At 52.9% G+C, this 8,135-nt stretch overlaps 1 pseudogene; it reads left to right on the top strand.

The window, feature by feature from the left end:
• The first annotated feature begins 2,496 nt into the window (after nucleotides 1-2,496).
• LOC101144621 (adenosylhomocysteinase-like) lies at nucleotides 2,497-3,799 on the top strand (annotated as a pseudogene).
• Nucleotides 3,800-8,135: the final 4,336 nt, after the last annotated feature.

The raw sequence follows: 8,135 nt of genomic DNA, 5'->3' as shown, positions 1-8,135 counted from the left end.
GCTGCTGATAAAGACAGGCATGCACTGAATTGTGTCCTCCCCAAATTTATATATTAAAGTCCCAACCCCCGGTTCCTCAGAATGCAGCTGTACTGTGGTTGGAGAGGATTTGTAAGGGTTAAATTAAACAAGGTCATTAGGGTGGGCCCTAATCCAGTACGACTGGTGTGCTTATAGGAACAGTTTAGGAAACAGACATGCACAGAGGGTAAAGCATGGGAGGACACAGGAGGAAGGTGGCTGACTCAGAGGAAACGACCCTCCCCACACCTTGACCTTGGACTTGCAGCCTGCAGAATTCTGAGAAAAAAATGTCTGTTTTTTTGTCACCCAGTGTGTGGGACTTTGTTTTGGCCACCTAGTGGACTAATACAATGGCTTTGCTGTTAACAGCCCAGACCCACGTTTCCTGCACATAAGGCATGGGACTCCCTCATCCCCTCTGCCCAGGCCCAGCCCTGGTCTCTGAGCTGAGTTCACTGGGTAGGCTGCAGGCAGCAGGCAGGAGTGGGGCCTGATGGAAGGGGTGATGCTGAGGCAGTGAGGGTGGCAGAGGGATGTTCACTTGCTCATGTGGCTCAGCTTCGTGGAAGCATCAGGAGCAGGAGTGAAGGAAGCAGGTGACAGGGGCCACTCATGGGGAGACAGATGGGCAGGCTCCTCCACATGCTGGAGACAACTTTGGGGGCACCTGCTCCACCTGTTGCCACATCCTCAAACTTCCCCATACCCTGTGCTGGATCCAGCAGCAGCCCTGATTGTATGGTATGACCTTGGTGGTCAGATCAGGCATGGACAGCTTGACCCAGACTATGGGATCAGAATCTCTCCCCAGCAACGTGGCCATGGGGTCATCTGAACAGAGGATGAGCAACTGCAGACTGCAGGGCTACTAGCAGCCAAGTACACAGAGAGGCAGAGGTGGGGAGAAGGGAGCAGGTGCAGAGGGAGGGAAGGGGCAGAGCTGAGGCCGCATGGCCCAGGGAGCAGGGAAACCTGAAGGAGACTCCAAGCAGGGGTCCTGTGGGCTTTCCAATGTCTGGTCCTGCTGAGGCCTGGCTGCCCTTGTGATCATGAGCCGGCAACCTACAGTCACTACAGCCCTGTCCTTCTGGTCTCCTCTTGGGTCCTGCCTCTGCACAGCCTGTAGCCAGGCTCAGGCTGGGATCTCCCATATGGACCCTAAGACGGGCTTTCCTATACTTCCCATGGAAATTCTCCAGCTGATAGAAGAAGTGAACACTGATAGAAGAAGAACAGCTGATAGAAGAAGCGTGGGGGTTTTCTCAAGTGGTCTGTAAAATTTTTGCAAGGTTTGTGGTTCATCTAAAAGATTCGTAATTTCGAAATGGAAGTCTTAATAGTTAGGGAAATTTTTCACATACCCCGAAGGGCTCCTCTTTCTCCAGGGTTGGGTCAAAGTCTTGTGTCCAGAAGCCCCCTGGTCGGCAGTCCTCGTGGCTTCCCCTATCACCCAGTGTCCAGCCTGCATGGGCCCTTCAGTCCCAGGGGCCATGGTGAGGCTGGGTCCCTGGGCCTGGCACCATCTAGACACCCCTTGGGGGTCCAGTGAGGTGCAAGCTACATCTCTAACCCCCTGACCTCTGCCTTCTCTACCTCCCTGCCCACTCTCTCATTCAGAGACACTGAGCGTCACCTCTCAGGAGTTTCCATCTTAACACAAGATGGAAGAGAGTTTCACTTCAGGCCACTGTTTCCCACTGTATCTTAGTCCATTTGGGCTGCTCTAAAGAAACTACCACAAACTGTATACTTTTCAAACAACAGGAATTTATTTTAAACAGTTCTGGAGTCTGGGAAGTCCATATCAAGGCAGATTAGCTTTCTGGTGAGAGTCAGCTCTCTGGTTCATTGTTAGCATCTTTTGGCCAACAATGTCTCCTGTGTTCTCCCACAGTGGAAGGGGTGAGGCAGCCCTCTGGGGCCTCTTTTATAAAGACACTAATTCAATCCTTGAGGCTCCACCCTGGTGACCTAATCATCTCCCCATACTCCCACTTCCTCATACCATCCCTTTGGGTTTAGGATTTCAACATATGAATCTTTAGGGGACACTAACTTTCAGGTCATAGCATTTGGACTGACACCATTGCCTCACCCCCGCCCCTCTAATTCTTGGGCCTTCGGACTCAGACTGAGTCACACCACTGACATTCTTCTTTCTCTAGCTTGCAGATAGCAAACCATGGGACTTCTCGGTCTCCATAACCACATGAGCCAATTCTTAATAATAAATCTCCTCTTACATATACATATACCCATATATATCCTATTGGTTCTATTTCTCTGGCTATCCCTGGCTAATACACACTGCAAGCACCTGTGCAATACCAAGGGCCTGGCCATCTGCTTGAAATGTAAAATAGAAAACACACCCCCCCCCCCCACACAGAGAGAGAGAGAGAGAGAGACCCTGTCTAGAGCCACCCACCCAGTGCCTGTCCCTAGACCAAGGCCCAGTCCCCTTCACCTGTCTCCATCATAAGCGTCACCAGCCTGTCTGACAAACTGCCCAGCAAAGTTATTGACATTGGCCTGGCCGCCTGGGGACGCAAGGCCCTGAACATTGTAGAGAATGAGATGTCAGGCCTGATGCACATGTGGGAGCTGTACTCGGCCTCCAAGCCACTAGAGGGCACCCACAGTGCCAGCTGCCTGCACATGACCATGGAGACGGCCATCCACATTGGGTCCCTCATCACCCTGGGTGCCCCAGCAGCAACATCTTCCTCACCCTGGACCATGTGTTGGCTGCCATTGCCAAGGCTGGCATTCCAGTATACACCTGGAAGGACAAAAGAATGCAGAGTACCCATGGTGCATCGAGCAGTCACTGTAATTCAGGGATGGGCTCTCAACATTATTCTGGAGGATGGGGGTGACCTCGCCAACCTCTTCCACACAAAGTACTCACAGCTCTTGCTGGGCATCTGAGGCACCTCCAAGGAGACCATGACGGGTCCACAACCCACACAGGATGATGGTCAATGGGATCCTGAAGGTGCCTGCCATCAATGTCAATGACTCCCTCACCAAGAGTGAGTTCAACAAGCTCTATGGCTGCTGGGAGTCCCTCATAGATGGCATCAAGTGGGCCACAGTGGTGATGATTGCTGGCAAGGTAGCGATGGTAGCAGGCTGTGGCAATGTGGGCAAGGGCTGTGCCCAGGTCCTGTGGGGTTTCGGGGCCCATGTCATCATCACCAAGATCGACCCCATCAATGCACTGCAGGCTGCCATGGAGGGCTATGAGGTGACCACCATGGATGAAGCCTGTCAGGAGGGCAACATCTTTATCACCACCACAGGCTGTGTCAACATCATCCTTGGCCGGCACTTTGAACAGATGAAGGATGATGCCATTGTATGTAACACTGGACACTTTGAGGTGGAGGTCAATGTCAAGTGGCTCAGTGAGAACACTTGGAGAAGGTGGCCATCAAGCCCCAGGTGGCCGGGTACTGGATGAAGAATGGGCACCACACCATCCTGCTGGCTGAGGGTCGGCTGGTCAGCCTGGGTTGTGCCATGGGCCACCCTGGCTTTGTGATGAGTGACTCCTTCATCAACCAGGTGACTGCACAGAATGAGCTGTGAACCCACCCAGAGAAGTACCCCATTGAGGTTCATGTCCTACCCAAGAAGCTGGATGAGGCAGTGGCTGAAGCCCACCTGGGCAAGCTGATCATGAAATTGACCAAGCTGACTGAGAAACAGGCCCAGTACCTGGGGCATCTCCCCTGATGGCCCCTTCAAGCCTGATCACTACCGCTACTGAGAGCCAGGCCTGCATTTCACCTTCCAGCTGCTGTTCTTGCCCAGGCCCTGCCTCTCCTTCTTAAGAGCGAATGGCACCAACTTTGTGATTGGTTTGTCAGCATCCTCCATGGACTCCCCAGGGCCGTTCACTCAGTTTTTGGCCTCTGCTGCACCCCTCATACTATTCCAAGTGTGTCAGGGGAACTGAGAGTCCCCTCCTCAAGCCTGGTCATGGTGGAGGTATGAGGGAGACAGCCACAGGGAACTGTGAGCTCAGTGGTCTTGGAACTGCTCACTAAGTCAGTCCTTCCTTAACCTGGATGTCAGCAGTGGAGTCACAAAGCCCATGTACTTTACCATCCAGGCCTTCACCTGGCCTGTGGACTTATACCCTATGCTTGGTTTACGGTTCAGTCGTTCCTCAGCCCGTGACAGATGAGAAGCTGCTGTATTGAAGTGCAAGGAGGAACTGTTTCAATTTTCCTGAGAGCTTGGCTTAATGCTGGACCTTCTCTTAAACCTCGTAACAATGAGATTGGTACTTTCAGTCCCTGTTTCACAGGGATTAGAATACACTCTTAAGGGACAACTGAGAAAGAACAGAGAAGTGACAGCCAGAGGTTGAGAGGGGCCAGAAAAGCATAAAAGCAGGCACAGCTCAGCCACCACTTTGTAACAAGAGGGTTCCTATCACAACCTTGGGTCAAAAAGAGAATAATTTGGCTTATAATGTTTTTAATGTTAAAAGAAAGCAGGAAGGTAGGAAAATAAAAATCTCAATGCCATTAAAAAAAGAAGGAAAGAAAAAAGAAACAGAGAGGGAGAACACAAAATGGAATGAATGTTTCAGTAGATATCTGACCAGGTATGCAAATTACCCAGCCCAGCACAGGCAGAAGCACTAGGCAGTGCTTGAGACATGGAGTTCCCTTCTGCCCCTCTGTCTCCCTCTACATGCTGGGCCTACTCAGGGAATCCTGGTGAGAGATGGAGTTCCCTTCTGCCCCTGTCTCTCTCTACATGCTGAGCCTACTCAGGGAATTCTGGTGTTCACAGAAGGGGTCAGGGGAACTGCATGAAGACCACAGCTTTGTGTACACACACAAGCTTCAACACAGGCGTGTAGATGTGTGGTTGTATATGTGTGCATGCACAGGAGTTTTGCAGCCATGCCTGGTGGGAGTCTGGGGGAGGCTCCTGGCTTCAAAGAGCCCAAGCCATTAGCCCAGGCTTGGAGACTTGAGCTGAGTGATTGGAGGGAGGGGCTGAGCAGCAAGCTCAGGAATAGCCCAGGCCGGCCAGGAGGACAGTTCACCTAACCGTCAGTGGTGAGGGAGCCTCGCCCCAGCCCAGAGCTGGGTCCACTGGCCAGCCAGGTGGAGGGGTTCCTTCAGGCTCTAGTGATGACCTGGCAGGAAGCTGGGGACATGCTCTAGGCTGTGAGCCTCTGTGAGAGGCAGGTGGATACTTCCCCCATATCCCCACTCCTGGTTGCAGATTCTGCACTTGTGGACAGGAACCGAGTGCCCAGTACACCTCTGCAGACAGCTGCTCTGCATTGACTCCTGCTTCCTCCACTTAAAAGTTGTGGGATGTTAAGCAAGTTGCTATAAATTCTCACACCTGTACTTTCCTAATCTATCAAATGTGAAGAAAGCAAGCCAAGCTCACAAAATATTAATGAGTCTACAACAATTCACCCGCGGTGATCAGCAGCACATACCCAAGGAGGATAAAAGAAAGTTGATAAAACTCCCCAGTGTTCTGATGTGACGTCCCCACCTCCTAGGACCAAGGGTCTAGCACAGAGTAGAGGCTTAGGATGCATCAAGGCCCCATTGAGCTCTGGGAGTTCTGGCTCTGCCCACTTTAATGATAAATGATCAGAGTGCTGCACTAAGGCAGCTTCACCATTAAGCAGCCATCTGGGAGGGCCTGGTGGTTCAGCTCCCAACTGCGGAAGGGGGCAACCTGGGGAAGTGCACAGGGTTCTGGACTAGAGCCAGAAGACTCGGCTGCTAAAGCCCAGCCCAGCCCTCCTACACTTTCCTACACTTCAACCCACCTGATGCCTCCTCTCATGGAGGCTCGAGCCCCTGGTGGTGGGTGTGGGGTGGGGGATCTAAGGGCTCACCTTGTCGCTAGGCAGTCCCTGTCCCAATCACCTCCATGCCTTTTTGCTGGGGCTTGTGGGTTGACAGTTGAAGTTTCAGGACCCCAGGAAAAGTGCCTTAAATAACACATTCCTGCAAACGGATAGCCATTTATTTTCCCATCGATTGGAGATGGTCGCAGTAGCACATCCTATGTGGGTCTGGTTCCTGCCGTTATTCTCTCCCTCACCATGGTGCTCCCCAGAGGACCCCCTAACAAAATAAACCTCCTACGTGTACATTTTCCTCTCCAGTCTGTTTCTAAGCCCCTGTGAGGAGTTCAGCTAATACAGGTGTGCAGACTGGGTGTGCACATCTGCCTCCAAAAGTCCCACCAGGGTCTTGCCATGAAGGGAGCCTTCCCTGGTAGGTTAGGAAAACCAGTAGGAGAGCTAAAGCTCCACGGTCCTTGCCCTCAGTGATTGGTGCCCTAGCAGGGACTGGACACTGTCCACAAATCTATCCCCAACTCCTTCTCGGATGCACAGCTACTAAATTCTAGCCTTCCCTGCAGCTCAGCGGGCTGTGTCTGAGCTCATGGCAGTGGCAGGTGCACATGCCTGTCACCCAGCCTAGCCCTGCTCCTTCTGTCTGGCTGATAAGAAGCTGATCTCAAAAGAATGCTCTTGCCTGGCAGAGCTTCCCCTGCATATTGAGGTCCCTGAATGACCAATGGAGGCCTGCAGTGCCCCTGGGGGCCTGGACCCTCTCTGTGCCATCCCAGAGGTGAGCAGTGCCCTGGCTTCTTGTGAGCTTCCATGTGGGGCTACTCCTTACCTCACCTGCTCTGGCTCATTCCAGCTCTACAGGGGTGCTTAACGTGACATCCATTGGACTCTCAGAAACGTGTGTTCTTATAGTTCTGGTCTAAAATAAGGAATAAAAATTGCCCACCGTGTTCTCTTTTGTACACTTTGGTTTTGGGCAGCTCTGATGTGAGACTTGTTTTCTGAAATTATGCTGCTCCTCCCCCGAGGAGGGGGCAATGGAACAGTGGCAGCCAAGGAGTAGAAATAGTTAGTTGGCACCTCTCAGGCATCAAAAGAGTGAGTAAATACTAACACTTCAAACAGATCCTCTAGGAGAGCACGCTGAAATTCACCAGAGACATAATGGGAATCAGACAGCAGAGGAGAGGGAAGCCTGCCGAGCTGGGACCCCCATGGAGCGGAAAGGGGCTCCCTAACACAGGGAAGAGGTGAGCAAGTGAGAGAACCCTGAAATTTCACAACTCCACCATGGACCTTCGCAATCCTAGTCACAGGGAGCCCTCTCATTGACCCCGGGCCTCCAGATGAACACAGGGAGCCTGCTGGAGACCGTGCAGAGGCACTGCTCAATCCCACATGGATCCCACAGGTTTTTGATCCCTGATCTGCCTGGTGCAGCCACTGCTGCCTGCCATGGAGGGGAACTGGGCACTTTCGTGTGCCCCAAAGACAGATACTGCAGCTGTGGTAAGGAGGAGTGGGTAGACAAGGCTTCCCTCTGCTGCTCCTCTCTGCCAAATGGGACTTGCCTGGTTTGGTGACAGGCTGCCAGTGCCACCACCCACCCCTGACTGAGCATGACAGCCACAGCTCACTGTTCCCCTGAGAACCCAACCCCCAGAGGCTGCCCATTATCCCGTTCCACCACAGGCTTGCCTCTGCTGCCCTAGGCCAGGAAAGGAGCAGGAAGGTCAGGCACCTTCCTGAGCTCCTAACAGCAAAATCCAGCTTTGAGAGAGAAGTGCAAGTGGACCATGAGCCCAACAACTATCATTGCTCATTGCCCCAGCTGAAGGTTCCTGCCCTCCTGGGTGAATGGTGCACAGCACAGCCACCCTGCTATGCCTGAACATTGCATCTGTGGCCTGGAGCCCTTCGGAAAGCCCAGCCCCCACAGTCCTGTGATCTGTTCTCAGGCTCCAGGGGATCAGCCCACCCCTCCCTATCACAGCCAGCACCTGAACTCTGGGCTGACTGGATCCTGGTCCAGCCACATCAGGACTCCTACATGCCATCGAGTGGGTCACTGAGAGGTGTGGGAGTTGGGGAATTACCTAGCCCAGTCCAACATCGCTGGCACCTGACTACCCTCTGGTCCTGAGTTTGGGCCCACCCAAGCAGCCAACACTAGCCATGACTCCCACCCACATGGCTGACAGGCAGAGCCATTCTCCCTCTCTCCATGGGGCGGCGGCATTACCACATTGGAGAA

The sequence above is a fragment of the Gorilla gorilla genome, chromosome 8 (assembly GCF_029281585.2).
Source record: "Gorilla gorilla gorilla isolate KB3781 chromosome 8, NHGRI_mGorGor1-v2.1_pri, whole genome shotgun sequence".
In the NCBI taxonomy this organism is placed as follows: domain Eukaryota; kingdom Metazoa; phylum Chordata; class Mammalia; order Primates; family Hominidae; genus Gorilla; species Gorilla gorilla.
Note: the sequence above shows the minus strand (reverse complement) of the source record. Positions and strands in the feature narration are given on the sequence as shown.